This window comes from Toxorhynchites rutilus, chromosome 3 (genome assembly GCF_029784135.1).
Source record: "Toxorhynchites rutilus septentrionalis strain SRP chromosome 3, ASM2978413v1, whole genome shotgun sequence".
In the NCBI taxonomy this organism is placed as follows: domain Eukaryota; kingdom Metazoa; phylum Arthropoda; class Insecta; order Diptera; family Culicidae; genus Toxorhynchites; species Toxorhynchites rutilus.
This window is the reverse complement of record NC_073746.1, coordinates 152,302,089-152,327,667: the sequence shown is the minus strand read 5'-3', so window position 1 is coordinate 152,327,667 and position 25,579 is coordinate 152,302,089. Positions and strand designations below refer to the sequence as shown.

At 37.1% G+C, this 25,579-nt stretch overlaps 1 protein-coding gene across 2 annotated transcripts in view; it reads left to right on the top strand.

The window, feature by feature from the left end:
• LOC129777103 (homeobox protein 5) overlaps positions 1-25,579 on the top strand; it is a 399,412-nt gene that overhangs the window by 102,494 nt on the left and 271,339 nt on the right. Inside the window, exon 1 of one of the 2 annotated variants that reach the window (XM_055783174.1) lies at positions 6,745-7,824. The exons of the other annotated variant lie outside the window; for it this stretch is intronic. The gene's annotated coding sequence lies outside the window, so the exon portion shown is untranslated. Of the gene's footprint in view, positions 1-6,744; positions 7,825-25,579 lie in introns of those variants that run through there. 2 annotated transcript variants of the gene reach the window in all.

Sequence of the window (25,579 nt, the reverse complement as noted above, 5' to 3'; positions counted from 1 at the left end):
CATCACATTAACACATTGCGGACCACTCACGAGTTTTCTCGTGTTTCGCGTTCCGTCTGCTACGGATGGATCACGAAATAACCCGTGTTTTCTACACTTGAAGGTTAAATCCTTGGTTTGCCAAGAATCTAACAAGGCCTACCGATGACTCGCCTTCGTCTCATCCACATCGAAGGAAACGATCTCATTCGTTGAATCTGAACAAATGAAGCGTTCAAGTTTGCCTCAAAACGCGCGGTCCTAAATGTGCTAACCAGGCTGGCAGTAAAAATTGTGAAGAAATTGGATTACATCGGGGTTAGCTGAAGCGTTCTTTTCTAGACCTGAGACTTATACAGTAAACATTCATTAACTATGCGAAAAAGGAAGACCAGTTATCGACATTCGCGTTTTAACTGGTCCGACATGTTAAATGTCAAATAAAATCGAGTGGAACTTCAATAAATTGTTTGATTCGCGTTGATCATGAAATTGGATGAACAAAAAGATTCCAATGGAAGTTTCGCACTGAGTGCGATAACTGGTATGAAATTTAATTTGAAGAAATTATTTCTCTGTAATTTAATCAATATTTTGTCATGCGAAAATAATCTCAATTTTCATAACATTTCAAATTACATTGAATTTCCCCCACAGCAATCTTTCCATTTGAATATGGCGTCGATTGTTTACGAAATTCTGCTTTTTAACCGGTCTAAGGGCCAGCGAATCCATATATAATATGGATTATATGAATAAAACATGGATTAGAAAGTAGAATCAAACTTGAAATAAAATTTAAGCGAAAAAATAGAATTTTCTTGATTTTTTTTCCAAAAACTATAGGAATGTCCACGTGGACAACAGGGAGAGGGGTATAAGAAATGTCCACGCTTGTCCACAGAGGGGGAGGGGGGTGTCTAAAATCATGCTTTTTCTGTCCACGTGGTATGTGGACAGCCCCAAAGTACTTCTTAATGAATCTTACTTTATTAGTTTCTTCTTAAGTTGTTCTTATATATAATTGTAACATTCTGATCGTTGATTATCTTTGTAAATCTATTAGTGTGTAACCGTGTTATCGTTTTCATGGGGAGGGGGAATTAGTATTAAGGCTTGAAACATTCAGAATCCGGAATCAAAAAATCAGTTGTATCTCGGTATTGAATAAAGGTACAAAATATGTTTTCATATCAAAATGCAGATAATTTGTTTTTTTTTGTTTCGGATGATTCTGTCACAATTTTGATGAATTTTCGTACTTCTCTTCGGATATCCTCCATCAAAGATTAGACTCTCTGTTGGTCATTCTCAGCGGTCATTTTATTCCTCGATCTCTTTATGTCTGCAGATTGGCTGCTAATCCCTTGCCTATTCAAAAACTTCCTGGTAAATTTATCAGCGAAAACAAATTTAGATTTGCTGGGGACAGTTCCTCTGGTAGTGGCCTTATAGAATTTGAGGCCTGGTAGCTGTACAAAATTTATTTCACGTACGTTTTTATTCGTACTTCGTCAAAACCTTGTTGTACAACTTTCGAGCGCGACTGTTGGCCACTAGATTTTGCTTCAGTGTCCTGTTTGGTTGCCCGGAAATTATGATAACCTTCTCGTATACGGATTCTTCTGATTGTACTTTGGTTAGAGTTGGATTTTTCGTGAATTTTACTACGACGCGTGCTCCGATTCATCCGAACAACAGTTGTAACTAAAACGTTACAGTACATCATACACGGTCGATTTGGCCATTTTCAGCAATTTCGGGATTTTAGCACCTGACCTTGTTGGATTTTCAATGTGGTCGTCCGAAATCAAATGTCTTCTCTCGGCTTCCATTCTGCACAACTTTTTCGAAACAAAAAAATACAGATTTACAGGTTTTACAAACAATTTGCTGTAAAAACTAGAAGTGGGTTATATCTGTGGTATAACCGCTAGGTGTAGTAGGACTAACGTTGGCTTAGCAATCAATAAGTAACAAGCATATATAGTTATTTCATCTTTCAAATAAAGTGATTATCCTTCCGCATCTCACATACCATTTCGTTATCCGTAGCAGAATTTTTAACGCCTAAGTAAGGAATGGATTCCTCCTTGGAATTACTCAGCTAAAATAATGCCCTTTCTCAACTATTGAATACATACATGTATACAAATTATTTTATAACACTGCTTTCATCAATATGATTTCTTTGATACGATGAATTATTCACTACACCATATCAAATATTTTGTATTCTTCACTGTTAAATTCATAGTCAATGGCGAATTATCATCGATATCTCGATTTTCGCTAAATGCTCCTTTCAGTTTGGCTGCAGAAACGAAATGGAATTGGGAGAGAACAGCATAATGCATAGGCGTGTGAGAGTGACCTTTCGCATCTCACATCGTAATAACAATCAAAAGGATTTCGCTAGCTTATATAGGGATTTATTTGATGTAAATAACCTGTTTTCAAAGCTATTTTTATGCTATTGAAACAATTTTTCGAGTCAATAAGTAGCAAACATATAACTCTTGGAAATTTTATATTTTGTTAAAAATGTTTATCGTACCATTTCGATGATCCGAAGTGGAATTATTAACGTTTAAAGAAGGAATGGATTCCTGCTCGGAATTATTTAGCACAAATATTTCCACTCTTCCCAACAATTGGAAACGAAGATCGATTGTGGCATTCGCAAACAAACGATTTTCAATGTGATTTCCTTGATATGGTAATATATACACTACATCATATCAAACATTCCGTATTCTTCACTTCACTTCCATAGTTAATGGCACCCATCTGTATCGAATTATCATCGATATCTCGGTTTTCGCTAAATGCTCCATTTAGTGTAACTGCAGAAGAGAAATGGAATTGGAAAAGAAGAGCATAATGCATAGGCGTCTGAGTATGACCCTCCTCATCTCACATCGCCGCATCAACTAAATGGATTTTTTTTAAAGATGATGGTCCCACCTCTTTCCCCTACATAGGTTTGAGCTGGACGAGTTATCTTGTGGATAATTATATGGAGCAGTATCTTTGTAATATCCGGTTGTACCACTGGCATAGATTGTTAATCAAAAGAACAAATAAGGGCATTATCTGAACGCTAAATATTCCACGGCATGTCAAGAGAATTTCCAATCCGGGAAGACACTTGACCGGTCGGGAATCGAACCCAATGCCTATATCAGCATTAGCCATGAATTTTCCCGCTTTATTAGATTCCCGAGAACGATCAGCTAATGCGATCGCTTTCGAGTCCAGACAGCTGAGCAACCCCAAGCCTAATTTTAGCCCAGTAACTCTCCCAAGGCATGTCAAGAGAATTTCCAACCCGGGAAGACCCTTGACCGATCAGGAATTAAACCTAATACTTATGTCCATACCAGCCTTGAATTTAAAAGGAAATTCCGCTTTACTGGATACCCGACAACCAATACCACTATCATCATAGTCTAATGATAAAAAAGGCAAAAGCACAAGAAAAAAAAATCCGTCATAGCTTCGTCATTTTACATACTAACATTGATTATACACCAGGTCAAAAATCTAAATCATGCTTCAAAAACTCTTTACAAATACTACGGAACATTCGAAGGCATGTTGCTGTCTTTGCCTCATTGGGTAAGGTTTTATACAGTCGATATCCCTTATAAAAAATTGAGTTTCGGGTACACGACATTCGGAAGTTCATGGTTCTGAGGTCACTTGCTTGTCTTGCATTATATCGATGCACATCTCTTCCATACATTATAATATTTCGTACGTAATTCGGCGTCATATTATTCGTCATTTTGTATATAAACTTGAGTTTGCAATATTTAATACGCTGACTGACTGACATCTATTGTAGGCATTTTAGCATGAATCTCCGTGCAGTTCAACGATCACATCTCAATATCAGGTACATAGCCTTGGTTTGCAATATTTGCATTCTTTGCATCTGTCTCTTATTTGCAAGAAATAGCACAGATGCACAATAATCAAAATGTGGAGCGATCAGCGCTTTGTAGATCGTTATTTTGCTTTCAATAGTCAAGAAACGATTTATTCTGCAAAGCACTCCATATTTTTGAGCTGCTTTCTTTATAGTATAATTAATGTTCTCTTCAAAAAGCAGCGTTTCATCTGAATAACGCCAAGATATTTGATTGATGATACTCTTTCCACAGGTTGCCCATCTATACTTATACTTAGACTGCCACTATCAAAACTGCGTGTCGATACTTATATTTAACTAATTTTTTTTTTCATTTCAACCAGTCATCTAAGTTTTGTAGTTCAAGATTCATTTTTTCTGTAACAGTCTTGCAATGTATCTGCCACAACAAAAATCGCTGTGTCGTCAGCGAACAAATTCACATCGCTGTCATTTAACACCTGTTTGATGTCATTGATATAAAGCAAGAAAAGCAACGGCCTCAGAACACCTCCTTGAGGCACACCCAGATTCACTGATCCAGCCGGTGATTTACTGTCCCTATAAATAGTGATTTGTGTTCGCCCGCTTAAGTAGCTATCAAACCACGTCAATACAGGTCCAACTACATCATAACTGGAAAGTAGTTTTATCAATTTACACCGGTCTACTGTCTCGAAGGCCCTTTTCAAATCAATAAATACGGTCAAAATAACTTTCTTCTCCTCTACAGCCTGTTTCCATTTTAGAAGCAACAAATTAAGAGCCGTTTCACAAGAGTGGTTTTTTTTCCGAAATCCAGACTGTTCATCTACCAGTATTTCATTTTCCGTTATATGTGTCAACAGTTGATCTTTGACAACGATTTCTATGATTTTTTCGTACATTGGTTACATGTTTACTGGTCTACGGTCTTCTGGTTTGGTTGATTTCAGTTTTTTTGGAATCGGTATGACAACGGATTTCTTCCAACTATGTGGGCATTCACCACGAATCATTGACTCATTTACTATATATAGTAGATTCTCTTGTATTAAATGAAATGCATCTACTAATAGCGTTTTATTGATATCATCAATACCCGCACAGTTTCTTAAATCCATCACAACATTCCAACCGTGTTTCCATACTGATGGTTCTAAAGCATCTCAATTGTGAAGACAAACTGGGAAAAGCAAGATTTAATCGATTTATAGGAGACACATTACCATTGAGGATTTCCTCCACACTTGACGTGAAAAATTTGTCTAATTTTTCTACTGTTATGAAAATATTTTCTGTATTACCGTCAAATTCAATGTCGATGTCTTTACTTCCGCCTGGATTTCATAAATCATTTATTTTTTTCCACAGCTTCTTTGGATCATGTTTAACTGCAATTATTTCACTTTGAATGTTTTTCTTTTCGAATTCTTTAATTCACGTACATAAATATTTCTCCATACTTTGTACATGTCCCAACATTCGAAACTGTTTGTACGTTTAGCTATTATTAGGTAATGATCCCGTTTTCTTCTGACGGAAGCTAGCGTAGTGGTATACCAGGCTTTGTCTCCGCTCTGTCTTTGTGCTGGAATGCCTGACCCTCTAGGGGTCAATATCTTTTTCATTAAAGACCAAAGTGCTTCCTCAAGATTTTTTGCAACATCATGAAGAGAGGATTGTTCTCCAATCGGTGTTATCTTGTTCTGTAAAACTGATGCCAATTTACGTTTCGAATAATTACTCCAGCACTTATATAACTTGTCCTTTATTTCGATAAATCAACATCAGAGAAGTTATAGATCATACCAATTGTTTCATGATCCGAGATTTTGCTGTCATGCAGAATCTCGATAACACCATCGTCAAAATTAGTAAAAACTAAATCAATAGCCGTCGAGGTTGTTCTTGTTATTCTGGTGTGATCATTGATTCTCTGTCAGAATCCAGCGGCTTGGGCGATTGCCTTCAAATCATGAGTTTTTCTACGTTCGGCCCAAGTCCTTATCGCTACTACTAGGCAAATGATATATGCCAGCGTATATCCCAGCCATTTTGCATCCTCTGACTTCTACAGCTAGAAACCGATTGTTCCCGTATGCATGAATTTCTTGAAATTTCATAAGGTTCGAAATATACATAGATACATAGGCACAGACCTCGACAAGCAATTTACCGTTGAATACCCAGCTACATTGAATTCATTGAGATCGGTTGACACCGTCAAGTGTGATTCAAACAATTGTTCCGGTCAATAAGTAGCAAGGATATAACTCTTGGACATTTTTTCTTTCGAATGAAATAATTATCACACCACTCCGTTCAGCCGGCAAAAAGGTATTAACGTTTAAAACCTTGCACTCCAAGCGTCACTCTCTAGTTTTCGAAACTTTGAACTTACACCCTGGTACAGAAAAGAAAGACGTAATCCTACGTCAAAAAGATTTCAGATACCGGATTCTAAATGTTTCAAGTTCATCTGTGAACGATTTCAAGCCACATACCTTCATTATTGATGAATTAGGAACACGATTAACGATGCTTGAATGAGAAGTAGGCTGAAGAAGAGATAAGGTGTCGATTAAAACCAAGCAAGGACCGTTAGCCCTACAAGTGAATCGATCTCAAGTACCCCCACACTGATTCATTCTTTGTCTGTTCTACCTACTACAAGCTGAAACCGCGGTCGGAGTCGCGACATGTTTCGCGGTCTGGACTTCTTTAGAAGCCATTTGATAAGTGTGTGAGAGAGAGTGAGTGCGGTGTAAGCATTCGTCCGATGAGAGCGTGAGCGCGATGAAGAACGCGGTTGAGCAGGAGTGCGTAGGAAAAAAAACGTATTGTTGTTTTAGCATTTTCACCGAAGCAAGTGAATCAGTCAGCCTTCGTAGTCCGTGGTGTGCGCTACAACTGTTCCGGTTTTCGCGCAGCCGCAGTATCATTCAAGTGTCAAGTCGCTAATCGCGCAGCGTAGTGGCGTTCAACAGCTGGAGGAAGAGCGTTGATCGATGATTAATCATCCTGGCTGAGCACATTACACGGCCCCAAAAGAGGTCGTGCGGTTGTGGTGTGCAGGTGTGGGTGGTCAGTGATTGCGCAGAATTCCAGCCAACCAGCCCGCAAAGTGTGTGACGATTTGTACTCCTACGCGGCCACAGAGACAAATTTTCCCGGGGAGGAAAGGGTTAACTAACTTAAGTGAAGAGGATCTGCGCTTTGACCTTTGCTTGAATTACACGTGTTAAGTGCGCGCGCGAGAGAGAGAATATCGCAGAGATAAATAGTGAGTGAGACCTCATCAGCTCTGTGGCGCGCGGTGTCATATTTATGAGTCGGGGTATTTATAATGACAATTATTGCCGTCGTAACGAATATGGATTACGCTACGTTCTGTTAGTGCTCGAGAAGTTCAGAACTGTTGCGTTGAAGTGTTTGTGTGCATTTGACGAAAACAAATAATCGTACGAAGACGAAAACAAATAGTGAACAACTAAGCCGCAGTGTTGTGTGGGAATGTTTGTACCGGTGCTATGCGCAATAATATTCGAGAGAAGTGAAGAAAAAAAAACACAACGTTCTGTGACATTTTGACTTAAGTCACTTGAAATGTCAAACCATTTATAAGTTTAAATGTTACATCGGTCTGTTTTCGCTAAATAAGCTTGTGGCCTACCGTATCGAGCAGCATCGAGACACGGGGTGATGACGACGATGATCGCATTCGACGGTTCTGTGCTTTGAAAACGAGAACAACGGAACGAACCAACGAGTAGAAGATCCGGAGGTGCGGTGGCAGCAATAGGAAACGGTGCGACGACAGCTGAAATTAATATCTGGAGATTCGTTTACGATCGGGTGTGTTTGCGCCGCTGTGACATATCCGGTGTTGCGCGCGGCAATTGTATCAGCAACGGCACCAGCAGCAGCCCTGGTGTTGGGGACAACATGTAAGGTTCTTATGGTTATTGGCAATAACGAGTATCATGTAATGCAGTCGTTTGCTTGATGGGTGTATATAAAAAATTAAATGAATGTAAAGCTAAGCAGAAGTTCAAGAACTGATTTAAGTATACAACAATACATCGGAAGTCTGGTATACGTTGACCAAATCATAGACTGTAGATCTGGGATCCTCAAACAAAAATTTTGGGCAAGAGACCTCTTTTCTAGAATGAAGTGATACCCCAGACCCCAATAGCCAAACTTCTTCAATCATATTTAACATATTTAAGTCACTTGACATTATTTTCTCATCGAAATCGAAACAAAATAAATAGACCTGAAATTCGATGAATATCAAGTGTAATTAACGATTATCAACACAAATTACATACAAATACAAATTGCTTACAAATAATTAAGTAATTAATTTTAGTAACATAAATAAATCGCCAATTGAAGATAAAGAACATGAAAAATTCAGTTGAAATCGCTGAAAATAAAAAAAACAAAATAAAACAGACCATTTATCACTTTTCGGTAACAAGTTTCCTGGAGTAATTAAAAAAAGTAGTAAAATATTAAAACATGTTCTGGTATCTACTCTGTTACTTTTTCACAAACAGCAAAAATGTATGGTTGCTAAGCATCAATCACTTTACTTTAGTTCACTTTATTTATCTATATAATCACTTTGTAATCTCTTGAACTGAATTAATAGATGAGTGTATCATTATTCATGCTCCTTCTCCTTCTTCTTCTTTGTTCTAAAGAGGGTTTAAACTTCCCAGTTCATTCGCCTCTAATTCATGCTCCACAAAGCGTTCTCACAATATCCTGCAAAGAAAGCTGTACAGTACTAAGCCTACTTTCGTATTGATTTTGACGTAGGGTTACGTCTTTTATTTCTGTACCAGGGTGTGAGTCAAAAGCTTCAAAAACAGGAAGTGGGTTATATCTATGGTATGACCGCAAGTGTGACGTAGGATTATCGTTGATTTAGAGATCATTTGTTTGAAGTTGAATCTAAATCCATTCTGAATGAATGAATAAATGAATATTCGGGGGACTTCGAAAACGAGAGCGTTACGTTGGAGGCACAAGGTTTTATGCATCCAATATAGGATACGAAAAACCTTGTTCTGAAGAATAATCTTCAGAAGCTTTCCTGCTAACTGTACTTGATTGACAAATCACAAACCCAAATGTATTATATGGATATTTTATGGATAGAAAACATTAAAATAAACTCTTTCGCTTGAATGTAATTTTCAATTCCAAGGGGAACTGTGTGTGTGTGTAGCGGCTGATTCGATGGTCACCTTCTCTTCTCCTGAAGGATCAGCGGAGCGAAGGAGGCGTGTTATTTCAAGGCGTGTTATTTGGCATAGAAATCTCAACTAAGTACTAATAAAAACGACGCAAGTAATACTACGTTGAGACGGCGAAGTTCCTCTAGGAACGTTAGTGCCATTGAAGAAGAAGAAGAAGATAATCGTCCGAGAATTTGGTAAATTTTTCACGAATTTATCCTAAACATTTAGTACCTTAGACAACACTGTTCCTGTTATTTTGAAAAAAGTGTTTGAAAATAGTATCGCCCCGCCAGCAAAATAAAAAGTATTTTTTTTATCATTTCAAAAATTAATGAAAAAACGCCAAAAAAGTTATACAATCAACAGTCTCACCCTCACTCCGCTCATCCTCAGCAACGATGTTGTCTTGTCGATGTCCTCACGAAAAATGAATGCGTCTCACCACCAGAACATCGCTTAAGTATGCTTTTTGTGCGTGATTGAATCGAGAGAAGGCGTGGTTTAAGATGGCAATTTGGAAGGCAAACAAGAGGGGAATGAACTCTCTGAGCTCGGAACTTTCGGCGACTGAGCAATAATCGATTGCGGGCGCATACAATATTGGATACGGAAATATCCTACTGAATAATAAGGAAAGAATAATCTTCAGAAGCTATCCTGTTAATTGCGATTGATTGAAAAATCACAAAACCAAATGTATTTGGTCACAGTGTCACATGGATAGAAAACATTCAAATAAACTCTTTCACATAAATGTATTTTTAAATTCCCAGAGGAACTGGCAGATTATTTTCCAGAAATGATTAGATCTTTCCGGAACTTTCTCGATGCTGAATGGCATCCAAACGGAAAGAATTCCGCGCGTGTATGTGTGTGTAGCGATGTCTTCCCGGGGAACCGTTTGTGGCATCACTCTCCTCCTGATGGATTCCCTTCTGGCTTAGGGTGCACAAACAGGCTCTTGGTGACACCGTTCATCCGCGCTTTCATGATAAACGAAGAGCTTCACCACAACAGCGACAACATGCTCCAATCGCTGTTCAATTAGAACTGAGTGGATTTCCGAGTGTCGCTCGCTTATATACCGATTGGTGATTTCAATAGCCTGTTTTGAAAGCAATTTTAAGACTATTGAAACTTTGATTTTACACCCCGGTATAGAAATGAAAGACGTAGTCCTACGTCAAAACAAGAGGTTTTCCCCCCTCCACTCACCCCCACCACGAAGATACTTTTATTTGAGGATCCTAGAGTCAGGCTCTAGTTATTTTTTTTTTAAAAAAGGGACACAAAAAAAAACATTTAGAAACGAGGTGAGTGGACAAAACCATGAAGAACAAAAATGTATGGACCCCAGTGAAAAATAAAATTTCTTTTGAGGGAACCATAAAATAAGAGGAAAAAACATGAAATAGAAAAAAATAAAAAATAAACATGGGACATTAAGTTCACAAAATAGAGTACTGACATGCATACAACGATACATGGATTATTGTGGCTGATCGATCTATATTACGAAAATATTGGTTATTGATTTGAGATATTGTTTTAATTTCTTTTTAAAATTATCAGAACGTATGATAATTCTAATTTCAGATGGTATAAAACAGAATGCGTTGCTGACCAATATTAGTTGTTGCTCTACTTCGTATTAAATTTTGTGCTTGTCGTGTGATGTATTGATGATTTACTATAGGTATTGTCAAGTTATGGTGAATATTATTGTCATTTATAACTGTTGATAAGTTTAATAGTCTGAAATTCTCGTATTCCAAGAAAAGGCAGTATTTTATGAGAATCGTCGGAATATAAGTCTAACGTTGGATGGAGGATTGGTAGTCTGTATATTATTTTCAGACACCTATTTTGCAACACTTGTAGTTTTTTAAGTTTAGTTTCACATGCATGTTTAACATGATGCAAACAATGTTTTCGTCTATTGCGGTTGCAAGCGGACTAATTTTCAAGGTAACCGAAATAAGGATCGTCTCTTTACACACAAATGCCCTGAAAGTACATAAGGATGTCGTCGCAGATGCGATGGATGTTGGATAAGCTGAATATGGCTAAAGCGACAGTGGATAACGGCATGTCCATCAGGACAGCATCAGTCAGTTTTGGAATTCCTAGAACCACCAACTAATCAAGGGTAATAAATCTCCGACGATGAAGCTCGGATCCATTGATCCAGTTTTTACCACTACTTAGGAACAAGAACTGGTGGAGCATTCGCTGCAGCTGGAGAATTGATTCCACACCATCACTATGCGAGATGTCAAGGAACTGGCATTCGAGCTGGCTGAACGAAACAAAATATCGAAGCGGAACTAGAAATACCTACTTCGAGGTCATTTAGACGTCACGTGAACAGATTTTGAGAGATTTTAGACCCATCGTCGATTAATCGTCCGAGAATTTGGTAAATTTTTCACGAATTTTGTGAAAACTCTGCACGTGGAATATAGATGGCCCTTTCGGAACTTTGAGTGTAGTTTATGATCAATCCTAAACATTTAGTACCTTAGACAACACTGTTCCTGTTATTTTTAAAAAAGTGTTTGAAAATAGTATCGCTCCGCCAGCAAAATAAAAAGTATTTTTTATATCATTTCAAAAATTAATGAAAAAACGCCAAAAAGGTTATACAATCAACAGTTACACATTTTTTAGTAGTAGATTGTTATATATTCAATTATATGTAGCACAACAAATAGGGGAAATTTTAAAGGACGTTTAACAGAAAATTGATTCAATTAGCGGGGCAGTCTTACCCCGTCTTTCCCTACACCAATGTTTATTGAACGCAGGGCAGTTTTGGCACTATTCAATGCAACATATTGCTGTCTAGCGATGAGACAGCTATGTCGCTGGCTATTCCTCGGATTCCATAAATATTCATTTTTTTTTTCAATAATATGTCATGATCAACTGTATCGAAAGCCTTTTTAAGGTCCAGGAAAAGAGCACCAACTATCAATTTGCGATCGATTCCGTCTATCAACTCATCCACGAACTCAGTGATGGCAGTTATAGTGTTGCTGCCACGTCGAAACCCATACTGAAGCTTGTAAAATACTTTGTTTTCATTTAAAAAATCAAGTAATTTTACAATGAGAAGTTGCTAGGGTTCGTGCAATCACCGGATTTGAAAATTGGCACAATTCAAGCAACCTTCAAACAGTTTGGGTATTTTCCTGTAGACAGCAATAATTTCCAGAGATCATATGTCATCCAAGGACGAGCGTTTCCTTTGGTGTTGACCTCAACAAAAATGGTTCTCGAACATTGTGCCAATATCGAATTGTGTGTAGCAAGGTTTGTTAAACAAAATTCAATGCCATGGTCACAATTCACCGTTTCCAAGAAATTCAAGAAGCGGGTGTTCAGTATGTTGTGATTTATAATCGTCTCTTCCAATCTGGGTTTGACTTTGCATCCGTGTAGTATCATTAAGATGAAGATACAATTAATGAGTGTTTGCTAAGATTTGAGAACACAGTATCATTCCGAGTATTCGTCACATCTATGATTCTGCATATAACATGATCCAGTATATTTTTACTCGCATTACGTGTGGTGAATGTGTTGCAACATATGAATCCCAATGTTTGTAACAGATTGTTATAACGTACTACAATATTATTTCTAGACAAATTCACAGGGACATTCACATCACCTACAATGAAGTATGGTCTTGATTTTGAACGATTTAATTTATTCTCCAGAAAGTCATAAAATCTGTTAAAGTCAAAAGAGGGGGACGATTAACACCTATAACATCGAAAATCTGACTTTTAAGTGATAGCTCTATATGTATGAAATGAAATCCATCTAAATTTTGATTGTCAGATTGTCAGATTGTCAGATTCTTCACGACAAGAGAAGATCGCTCTATATCCATTTATATTTTAAATTGAGCAAGTATCAGTTCCAAGCCATGTCTCGCCAATTACAATGACATCTATGGACACATCACACTGATTAATAAATAAAATTATCTGTTCAAATATTTCCAAGTCATTTATTCCGCGAACATTCCATTGAAGAATTCTCAAATAGTCACCGTTTATATTACTACAACTAATGTTAAAATCATTTATATCGTCATGGGAAAAGTTAGTTATATTTGTATGAGTCATTGATAAAAATAAAAACAAATTATATGAAACAAAAAACGAGGTAAATAGTTAAGAAAAGATTAAGGTACATTGTTGTCTAGTCTTTTCGGAGGTGCAAGGTTTTGAGCGTTAATAACTCTTTGCCGACTGAACGAAGTGGTATGATAATCACTTTAATCGAAAGATAAAATGTCTACGAGTGATGTTTTTTATAACTTACAACCTAAGCGCAAGCTAGTTATACAGTAAAATATTAGGAGCATGTTTGGACCTGAATTTGATCATGACTGGCATCATTCTTGAATGTCTACTCTAGTCAGCACTTTTCGTAAATCCTATTTCCAATCCTAATCCAAGTTAAAGTCATTTGAGTGATGCGTTATCTAATCTAATACGGCCATAACAATTAATTCAAACGCGTTTTTCGCGAAACTAGTTTTTTCAAACTGGCGTACCCGATATCTCAACTTCTACTTAACCAATATATGTCGACTTGATATGAACACAATCTGTATGTATCTCTTTATCGCATGAACCAATAAAAATCATATTTGTTTGAATGTTACTATTTAAAAAAAATCGAGATACGACATACAGATGTGTCAGATATAGCATTTAATAATTAATTGTAACCTGAATCATTGCATGGTTTGGAAACCAAATTTAGGTACTTACGTATCAACGCAACCGGAGCCGAAATACAATAGACAGCAATTTTATTGTTTGCATGGGTACTCAGTTATCTTTTGTATTGTTGTTTCCTCGTTGACTTTTTGTACAACTTATTAATAAATGTATCGATAACTTGTACAAAAAGTCACAACTTTTCAAGAAATTGTGTCATAATTATGTTTACAATTGAAATTGAAAAGCAGTCGAAATGACTTGCTTGGGCGTTAAAAGTGTCAAAATACATTCTAGGCAAGACTAATCTATTTTGGTGTACATGGAATGTATGTTTTGACAGAACATCAGTGCCAAATTTGATTAGCTATTTTTTTTTCTGGAACCAGACAAGCTAACCTTCCTGATTTTTCAGGATTCCCTAGACTTTTTGGCACGACAAAAAGGCATTTATAAGTTGGCAGAATCAATGGAGAGATGATTTTGGAAAATGGTTTTACTCTAGTATTTCCAAAGTTCAATCAATTCGGGCTCAATTCACGTCTTTATCATGTAGGTCTTGCTACTAACAATTTATGTCATTGTAGTCCAGGATGTCATAATATCGAGCATGTTGTTTGGTTGTGTAAAAAATGTGATTAATGAATTTAACTGGTTGCTGATTAAGAAGTTCGAAAGAGCATACTAACGTATATCAGATTATGATAGCTTGAGTAGTCGCCATCTTAATGTTTCTCATATATGTCTTCCATAGAAGGCCGCTTCACTTCCTCGAATACTTGCCCACTTCCCAAGAGAGCACTCATAGTCAATATGCATCACCTGGCTATAAAGTTATTGCAACTTCCTACAAACAATGTTCCGGACAACGTCGCAACGAAGGAGAAAATGCTATTTCTATCCATAATACATTTCTGTAGTCACAGATTAATTGGACTTAGGTTTATATTTATGTAGATCTAGTTAGACTTGTGTTTAAAAATGATAAATGATTACTCCTTGTCTTCTTCTGCATAATTGAATAAACAGAAGAAAAGGGTAGCAATGGCTTTAGTGATATTTTTGTGTACATTTTTGAACAGAATGTGGTTCCGGATTCAACACAATTACATACAAATACAAATTGCTTACAAATAATTAAGTAATTAATTTTAGTAACATAAATAAATCGCCAATTGAAGATAAAGAACATGAAAAATTCAGTTGAAATCGCTGAAAATAAAAAAAACAAAATAAAACAGACCATTTATCACTTTTCGGTAACAAGTTTCCTGGAGTAATTAAAAAAAGTAGTAAAATATTAAAACATGTTCTGGTATCTACTCTGTTACTTTTTCACAAACAGCAAAAATGTATGGTTGCTAAGCATCAATCACTTTACTTTAGTTCACTTTATTTATCTATATAATCACTTTGTAATCTCTTGAACTGAATTAATAGATGAGTGTATCATTATTCATGCTCCTTCTCCTTCTTCTTCTTTGTTCTAAAGAGGGTTTAAACTTCCCAGTTCATTCGCCTCTAATTCATGCTCCACAAAGCGTTCTCACAATATCCTGCAAAGAAAGCTGTACAGTACTAAGCCTACTTTCGTATTGATTTTGACGTAGGGTTACGTCTTTTATTTCTGTACCAGGGTGTGAGTCAAAAGCTTCAAAAACAGGAAGTGGGTTATATCTATGGTATGACCGCAAGTGTGACGTAGGATTATCGTTGATTTAGAGATCATTTGTTTGAAGTTGAATCTAAATCCATTCTGAATGAATGAATAAATGAATATTCGGGGGACTTCGAAAACGAGAGCGTTACGTTGGAGGCACAAGGTTTTATGCATCCAATATAGGATACGAAAAACCTTGTTCTGAAGAATAATCTTCAGAAGCTTTCCTGCTAACTGTACTTGATTGACAAATCACAAACCCAAATGTATTATATGGATATTTTATGGATAGAAAACATTAAAATAAACTCTTTCGCTTGAATGTAATTTTCAATTCCAAGGGGAACTGTGTGTAGCGGCTGATTCGATGGTCACCTTCTCTTCTCCTGAAGGATCAGCGGAGCGAAGGAGGCGTGTTATTTCAAGGCGTGTTATTTGGCATAGAAATCTCAACTAAGTACTAATAAAAACGACGCAAGTAATACTACGTTGAGACGGCGAAGTTCCTCTAGGAACGTTAGTGCCATTGAAGAAGAAGAAGAAGATAATCGTCCGAGAATTTGGTAAATTTTTCACGAATTTATCCTAAACATTTAGTACCTTAGACAACACTGTTCCTGTTATTTTGAAAAAAGTGTTTGAAAATAGTATCGCCCCGCCAGCAAAATAAAAAGTATTTTTTTTATCATTTCAAAAATTAATGAAAAAACGCCAAAAAAGTTATACAATCAACAGTCTCACCCTCACTCCGCTCATCCTCAGCAACGATGTTGTCTTGTCGATGTCCTCACGAAAAATGAATGCGTCTCACCACCAGAACATCGCTTAAGTATGCTTTTTGTGCGTGATTGAATCGAGAGAAGGCGTGGTTTAAGATGGCAATTTGGAAGGCAAACAAGAGGGGAATGAACTCTCTGAGCTCGGAACTTTCGGCGACTGAGCAATAATCGATTGCGGGCGCATACAATATTGGATACGGAAATATCCTACTGAATAATAAGGAAAGAATAATCTTCAGAAGCTATCCTGTTAATTGCGATTGATTGAAAAATCACAAAACCAAATGTATTTGGTCACAGTGTCACATGGATAGAAAACATTCAAATAAACTCTTTCACATAAATGTATTTTTAAATTCCCAGAGGAACTGGCAGATTATTTTCCAGAAATGATTAGATCTTTCCGGAACTTTCTCGATGCTGAATGGCATCCAAACGGAAAGAATTCCGCGCGTGTATGTGTGTGTAGCGATGTCTTCCCGGGGAACCGTTTGTGGCATCACTCTCCTCCTGATGGATTCCCTTCTGGCTTAGGGTGCACAAACAGGCTCTTGGTGACACCGTTCATCCGCGCTTTCATGATAAACGAAGAGCTTCACCACAACAGCGACAACATGCTCCAATCGCTGTTCAATTAGAACTGAGTGGATTTCCGAGTGTCGCTCGCTTATATACCGATTGGTGATTTCAATAGCCTGTTTTGAAAGCAATTTTAAGACTATTGAAACTTTGATTTTACACCCCGGTATAGAAATGAAAGACGTAGTCCTACGTCAAAACAAGAGGTTTTCCCCCCTCCACTCACCCCCACCACGAAGATACTTTTATTTGAGGATCCTAGAGTCAGGCTCTAGTTATTTTTTTTTTAAAAAAGGGACACAAAAAAAAACATTTAGAAACGAGGTGAGTGGACAAAACCATGAAGAACAAAAATGTATGGACCCCAGTGAAAAATAAAATTTCTTTTGAGGGAACCATAAAATAAGAGGAAAAAACATGAAATAGAAAAAAATAAAAAATAAACATGGGACATTAAGTTCACAAAATAGAGTACTGACATGCATACAACGATACATGGATTATTGTGGCTGATCGATCTATATTACGAAAATATTGGTTATTGATTTGAGATATTGTTTTAATTTCTTTTTAAAATTATCAGAACGTATGATAATTCTAATTTCAGATGGTATAAAACAGAATGCGTTGCTGACCAATATTAGTTGTTGCTCTACTTCGTATTAAATTTTGTGCTTGTCGTGTGATGTATTGATGATTTACTATAGGTATTGTCAAGTTATGGTGAATATTATTGTCATTTATAACTGTTGATAAGTTTAATAGTCTGAAATTCTCGTATTCCAAGAAAAGGCAGTATTTTATGAGAATCGTCGGAATATAAGTCTAACGTTGGATGGAGGATTGGTAGTCTGTATATTATTTTCAGACACCTATTTTGCAACACTTGTAGTTTTTTAAGTTTAGTTTCACATGCATGTTTAACATGATGCAAACAATGTTTTCGTCTATTGCGGTTGCAAGCGGACTAATTTTCAAGGTAACCGAAATAAGGATCGTCTCTTTACACACAAATGCCCTGAAAGTACATAAGGATGTCGTCGCAGATGCGATGGATGTTGGATAAGCTGAATATGGCTAAAGCGACAGTGGATAACGGCATGTCCATCAGGACAGCATCAGTCAGTTTTGGAATTCCTAGAACCACCAACTAATCAAGGGTAATAAATCTCCGACGATGAAGCTCGGATCCATTGATCCAGTTTTTACCACTACTTAGGAACAAGAACTGGTGGAGCATTCGCTGCAGCTGGAGAATTGATTCCACACCATCACTATGCGAGATGTCAAGGAACTGGCATTCGAGCTGGCTGAACGAAACAAAATATCGAAGCGGAACTAGAAATACCTACTTCGAGGTCATTTAGACGTCACGTGAACAGATTTTGAGAGATTTTAGACCCATCGTCGATTAATCGTCCGAGAATTTGGTAAATTTTTCACGAATTTTGTGAAAACTCTGCACGTGGAATATAGATGGCCCTTTCGGAACTTTGAGTGTAGTTTATGATCAATCCTAAACATTTAGTACCTTAGACAACACTGTTCCTGTTATTTTTAAAAAAGTGTTTGAAAATAGTATCGCTCCGCCAGCAAAATAAAAAGTATTTTTTATATCATTTCAAAAATTAATGAAAAAACGCCAAAAAGGTTATACAATCAACAGTTACACATTTTTTAGTAGTAGATTGTTATATATTCAATTATATGTAGCACAACAAATAGGGGAAATTTTAAAGGACGTTTAACAGAAAATTGATTCAATTAGCGGGGCAGTCTTACCCCGTCTTTCCCTACACCAATGTTTATTGAACGCAGGGCAGTTTTGGCACTATTCAATGCAACATATTGCTGTCTAGCGATGAGACAGCTATGTCGCTGGCTATTCCTCGGATTCCATAAATATTCATTTTTTTTTTCAATAATATGTCATGATCAACTGTATCGAAAGCCTTTTTAAGGTCCAGGAAAAGAGCACCAACTATCAATTTGCGATCGATTCCGTCTATCAACTCATCCACGAACTCAGTGATGGCAGTTATAGTGTTGCTGCCACGTCGAAACCCATACTGAAGCTTGTAAAATACTTTGTTTTCATTTAAAAAATCAAGTAATTTTACAATGAGAAGTTGCTAGGGTTCGTGCAATCACCGGATTTGAAAATTGGCACAATTCAAGCAACCTTCAAACAGTTTGGGTATTTTCCTGTAGACAGCAATAATTTCCAGAGATCATATGTCATCCAAGGACGAGCGTTTCCTTTGGTGTTGACCTCAACAAAAATGGTTCTCGAACATTGTGCCAATATCGAATTGTGTGTAGCAAGGTTTGTTAAACAAAATTCAATGCCATGGTCACAATTCACCGTTTCCAAGAAATTCAAGAAGCGGGTGTTCAGTATGTTGTGATTTATAATCGTCTCTTCCAATCTGGGTTTGACTTTGCATCCGTGTAGTATCATTAAGATGAAGATACAATTAATGAGTGTTTGCTAAGATTTGAGAACACAGTATCATTCCGAGTATTCGTCACATCTATGATTCTGCATATAACATGATCCAGTATATTTTTACTCGCATTACGTGTGGTGAATGTGTTGCAACATATGAATCCCAATGTTTGTAACAGATTGTTATAACGTACTACAATATTATTTCTAGACAAATTCACAGGGACATTCACATCACCTACAATGAAGTATGGTCTTGATTTTGAACGATTTAATTTATTCTCCAGAAAGTCATAAAATCTGTTAAAGTCAAAAGAGGGGGACGATTAACACCTATAACATCGAAAATCTGACTTTTAAGTGATAGCTCTATATGTATGAAATGAAATCCATCTAAATTTTGATTGTCAGATTGTCAGATTGTCAGATTCTTCACGACAAGAGAAGATCGCTCTATATCCATTTATATTTTAAATTGAGCAAGTATCAGTTCCAAGCCATGTCTCGCCAATTACAATGACATCTATGGACACATCACACTGATTAATAAATAAAATTATCTGTTCAAATATTTCCAAGTCATTTATTCCGCGAACATTCCATTGAAGAATTCTCAAATAGTCACCGTTTATATTACTACAACTAATGTTAAAATCATTTATATCGTCATGGGAAAAGTTAGTTATATTTGTATGAGTCATTGATAAAAATAAAAACAAATTATATGAAACAAAAAACGAGGTAAATAGTTAAGAAAAGATTAAGGTACATTGTTGTCTAGTCTTTTCGGAGGTGCAAGGTTTTGAGCGTTAATAACTCTTTGCCGACTGAACGAAGTGGTATGATAATCACTTTAATCGAAAGATAAAATGTCTACGAGTGATGTTTTTTATAACTTACAACCTAAGCGCAAGCTAGTTATACAGTAAAATATTAGGAGCATGTTTGGACCTGAATTTGATCATGACTGGCATCATTCTTGAATGTCTACTCTAGTCAGCACTTTTCGTAAATCCTATTTCCAATCCTAATCCAAGTTAAAGTCATTTGAGTGATGCGTTATCTAATCTAATACGGCCATAACAATTAATTCAAACGCGTTTTTCGCGAAACTAGTTTTTTCAAACTGGCGTACCCGATATCTCAACTTCTACTTAACCAATATATGTCGACTTGATATGAACACAATCTGTATGTATCTCTTTATCGCATGAACCAATAAAAATCATATTTGTTTGAATGTTACTATTTAAAAAAAATCGAGATACGACATACAGATGTGTCAGATATAGCATTTAATAATTAATTGTAACCTGAATCATTGCATGGTTTGGAAACCAAATTTAGGTACTTACGTATCAACGCAACCGGAGCCGAAATACAATAGACAGCAATTTTATTGTTTGCATGGGTACTCAGTTATCTTTTGTATTGTTGTTTCCTCGTTGACTTTTTGTACAACTTATTAATAAATGTATCGATAACTTGTACAAAAAGTCACAACTTTTCAAGAAATTGTGTCATAATTATGTTTACAATTGAAATTGAAAAGCAGTCGAAATGACTTGCTTGGGCGTTAAAAGTGTCAAAATACATTCTAGGCAAGACTAATCTATTTTGGTGTACATGGAATGTATGTTTTGACAGAACATCAGTGCCAAATTTGATTAGCTATTTTTTTTTCTGGAACCAGACAAGCTAACCTTCCTGATTTTTCAGGATTCCCTAGACTTTTTGGCACGACAAAAAGGCATTTATAAGTTGGCAGAATCAATGGAGAGATGATTTTGGAAAATGGTTTTACTCTAGTATTTCCAAAGTTCAATCAATTCGGGCTCAATTCACGTCTTTATCATGTAGGTCTTGCTACTAACAATTTATGTCATTGTAGTCCAGGATGTCATAATATCGAGCATGTTGTTTGGTTGTGTAAAAAATGTGATTAATGAATTTAACTGGTTGCTGATTAAGAAGTTCGAAAGAGCATACTAACGTATATCAGATTATGATAGCTTGAGTAGTCGCCATCTTAATGTTTCTCATATATGTCTTCCATAGAAGGCCGATTCACTTCTTCGAATACTTGCCCACTTCCCAAGAGAGCACTCATAGTCAATATGCATCACCTGGCTATAAAGTTATTGCAACTTCCTACAAACAATGTTCCGGACAACGTCGCAACGAAGGAGAAAATGCTATTTCTATCCATAATACATTTCTGTAGTCACAGATTAATTGGACTTAGGTTTATATTTATGTAGATCTAGTTAGACTTGTGTTTAAAAATGATAAATGATTACTCCTTGTCTTCTTCTGCATAATTGAATAAACAGAAGAAAAGGGTAGCAATGGCTTTAGTGATATTTTTGTGTACATTTTTGAACAGAATGTGGTTCCGGATTCCACCAACATATCTCATCTAACCCGTAAAGAATACAGAAAACATACAGGAAAGGGTTTTAATTCAGGGCTTCCATTTGATGTGTTAAAAGAGAAAAAATAGCAATGAAATACTCAATTCAAATGCAATTACTAAAGACAATCACAGTCCTATGTCCCTAGGCCCTGACCCACAATTTTTTTTTATTAGGATGCTCATTTCCATTTTAGGGTGGTCCAAAAAAATCAATTTTCCCTTTTTTCCAAAAATGATTTTTTCGAAAATTCATAAGTTTTGAACTATTGGACCGATTCAAATAATCGACATATCAATTTAAAGCTAATTAGCTAGTCTTTTTTACACTTGCGAATGAAATGAATTTCGTTTTTGTAATAATTGTTTGTATTTGTTTTCTATAGTTTATCAGGTGTACCAGTAAGTTTCTTTGGTGTTACAACAGATGGCGTAACTTGATTATTATTCCAGTGAATCAAATTTCGAGTCATACGTTGGAAAGCTACTGTCATTGAGCGTCATGTCAAAAAGTTGAAGCGTGAACAACATAGTTTTTTGCCACTTCGAATATATCGAATTCCATACCAACGATAGTGTTTTTGCGGGGATTATTACTTCATTACTTCAATATGAAGAAAAAAAACTGCGGAAAGTCATCGCATTTTAGTGGAAGTTTATGGTGACCATGCTTCAACTGAGCGAATGTGTCAGACGTGGTTTGTTCGCTTTAAAAGTGGTAATTTTAACTTGGAAGACGAAGAACGTTCAGGACCGCCAAAAAAGTTTGAAGATGAAGAATTGGAGGCTTTACTGGATCAAGTTCGGTCACACACGCAACAAGAACTTTCAGATACACTTGGAGTAGCTCTGCAAACCATATCCGATCGTTTAAAAGCAATGGGAATGATCCGAGAAATAGGACATTGGGTGCCGTATGAATTGAAGCCACGAGACGTCGAACGCTGATTTTTCACGTGCGAACAATTGCTCCAACGGCATAAAAGAAAGGTTTTTTTGCTTCGAATCGTTACTGCCGATGAAAAGTGGGTCCATTACGATAATCCTAAACGTCGGGCAACGTATGGATACCCCGGCCATGCATCAACATCGACGGCCAAGCGGAATATTCACGGCCAGAAGATTATGCTGTCTATTTGGTGGGAACAGCTGGGTGTGGTGTACCATGAGCTGTTAAAACAGCATGAAACAATTACGGGGGACCTCTACCGACGACAATTGATGCGTTTGACCCGTGCACTGAAGCCACAATACGAGCGAAGACACGATAAAGTTATTTGGAACACGACAATGCTCGGCCGCATGTCGCGAAACCGATCAAAACACCTTCTTCGATCGATGCAACATGCAGCACTTCTCCAATTTCGGTGAAGTCGAATATTGGATCGATTCGTGGTTAGCCGACAAACTGGCCGATTATTTCCGCAAAGGGATCCGTGGATTGCCAGGAAGATGGGAAAAAGTTCTGACTAGCGATGGACAATACTTTAAATGTTATATTTTTGCAGAATATAGCATTGATTTTTGAAAAAAAAACGTAGAAAATTACCGGCACTCCTATTATAATAAAAGGTATGGAATGATTATAATGGGAAATTAAATGTTCCACTCTTGCCCTTCACTTTCGGTGACAAACCTTCTTAAGTGATCTATTCTAGAAAAGTAGATACGGAGTTGCCCTCTATATGCATTATCCCTTAGTATTCAGGAATTTACTGTTTGTTCCTTGAATTTTAGCGCTATCCCTCCTACTATAAACGCTGCCTAGAATTTCGCTGGGATGGCGGTTTTGAGGACCTTGGTTTGGATTGGAACTTTATACGCCCGTAATTACAACACTTCCAATCTTCATATTTTTGAACTGAAAATCCCGATAAAAGCAATGATTGCGAAATAGCTTTTAAAGACTTTGTTTGAATTCACACTCAGTTCAATCCATCATTCTGATGGGCGGCAGTTCTACAAAACCCCAAGGATCATCCAAATATGTAGCCTTGGAATACCGCACAATGTCCCGCTGGTATTGGCATGCAAACGCAGCACAATTTGAACCATCTCCACACGGGAAGGTTAATCTGTCAGACTCTTTATTTATAAAAAAAGTAAGTAAAGCGCAACAGACCGAGCACAACAGAATGAGATATGAAGACAAATATTCGAACGGTCAACTAATGCCCAGTGGACTTTTTCCCGCCTCCGCCGAATAAGAGATTGAGAGCGGGACGCTGCATTACGTGAGCGTTGATCAGAACTTTGTTTTTGCTTCCTATGTGAACTGTGGCTGTGTTTTCAGACCCGTTGTGTTAGTGTTGGTCAGCAGACAGACAAAAGGTTGACCAGGCAAGTCGGATTGATTGTGTGCCTGTGTGTTGAGAAAATCTTTCCCGAGTAAGGAAGCGGTGGCGATTGGGTTAGACAGAGAAGAAGGAAGGACGGCGGTCAGTAAAGGGTACTGTTTGTATGCAGAGGTCGGCAAGATCAGCGGGGCATCGCGAATGGCCGAGCGCATCAACGGCGGTTGAACGCGATCAGAGGTCATCTCCTGGTCTGGTGTGTTGACTCGCCTTGGTCAGAATTCTGGTTCTATTTTTAAACCGAACCGTTCGAACCTTTTGCGAGAATTTTAACCACAGTGGTGGGAAAGTGCGCGATACGTGGCGGTGTCAGCGGGTCAGCGGGAAAAACAGACTGCCGTGAAAAGTGGAAGATGATACTTTTCCTGCGGATTGTTTGGCATATTTGCCATCATGTTGCGATCGGCGCGAATCGAATTGAAATCCATCACTCTGGATCCTCAAACAAAAACTATGATGATCATGCAGAGCGGTTTATCTGAAACATCCACATAAAAGGTACTAAATCTTATCGAAACCATTCCATTTTTATCAGTTTTATTGAATTGCTAATTGAAACCAGTGATAACATAAGTTTTCTTTTAAAAAACATTTGTTTCGGTCTCTTATTGTACCCTTCACTTTTGTCACTAACGATTTCCGTCTGACTGCTTTCTCTGTCTATGGGCCAATGTTACGACTTTCTGACCCTTCACCTGAGTGTTTCGACACGGTCTTCGACTGTTTACACGATTACGACGGACGATGATTCCACCCGGATAGCGGTGGTCAATTATTGGCACAACAATGAAACTATGATATGGTTGGTACGTTTAATATGTGACTTCAAACAATGTTGGTGCGTTGCTTCTTTGGGAACGATTTCGAAAGGGCTATTCATGCTAATTAATACTTTGTTTAGATTTATTAACTTTGAAAAAAAACTCTGTCATTCAAGGGGTCTTCATTTCTGATCGATCTTAAACGCTCCGACTTCATGCCAATCAGATCAGACTGCAGGGGATTAAGAGTACTATAGGGTTTCGTTTTGGTGTAGTACGGAATATGAAGAAGCTTGTTCATGCAGGCGCATCACTACTGTGAATTCAGCATTCATGAGGTCGAGCTTGTCGATGAACAAGCGAGTGAGATGTGGGAGAGATGTTGTCGGATCTTCCTTTATTTTTTGGAAAGTTTTTTATTGTTATTGAACAATGTACGCCAAGTTATGTCTTTTTTGGAAAATTGATCGTTCACACTTCAAATAGAGAAAAATATCGTTGAAAAAAATATTGACCCGATTTATAAACGTCGCACATAGCAGTATCTGATTCAAGAAACTGGCCCTAAATTGGCTTTTTTTATTGTTGTTCTAGCTGACCCGGCGAACTTCGTCCCGTCCAAATTATTTTTTTTTATATGAATACTTCCAAACATTCACTTGCTATCAGTAAGCAAACGTTGGTGAGTTCAACCAAGAGCTATTCTATTC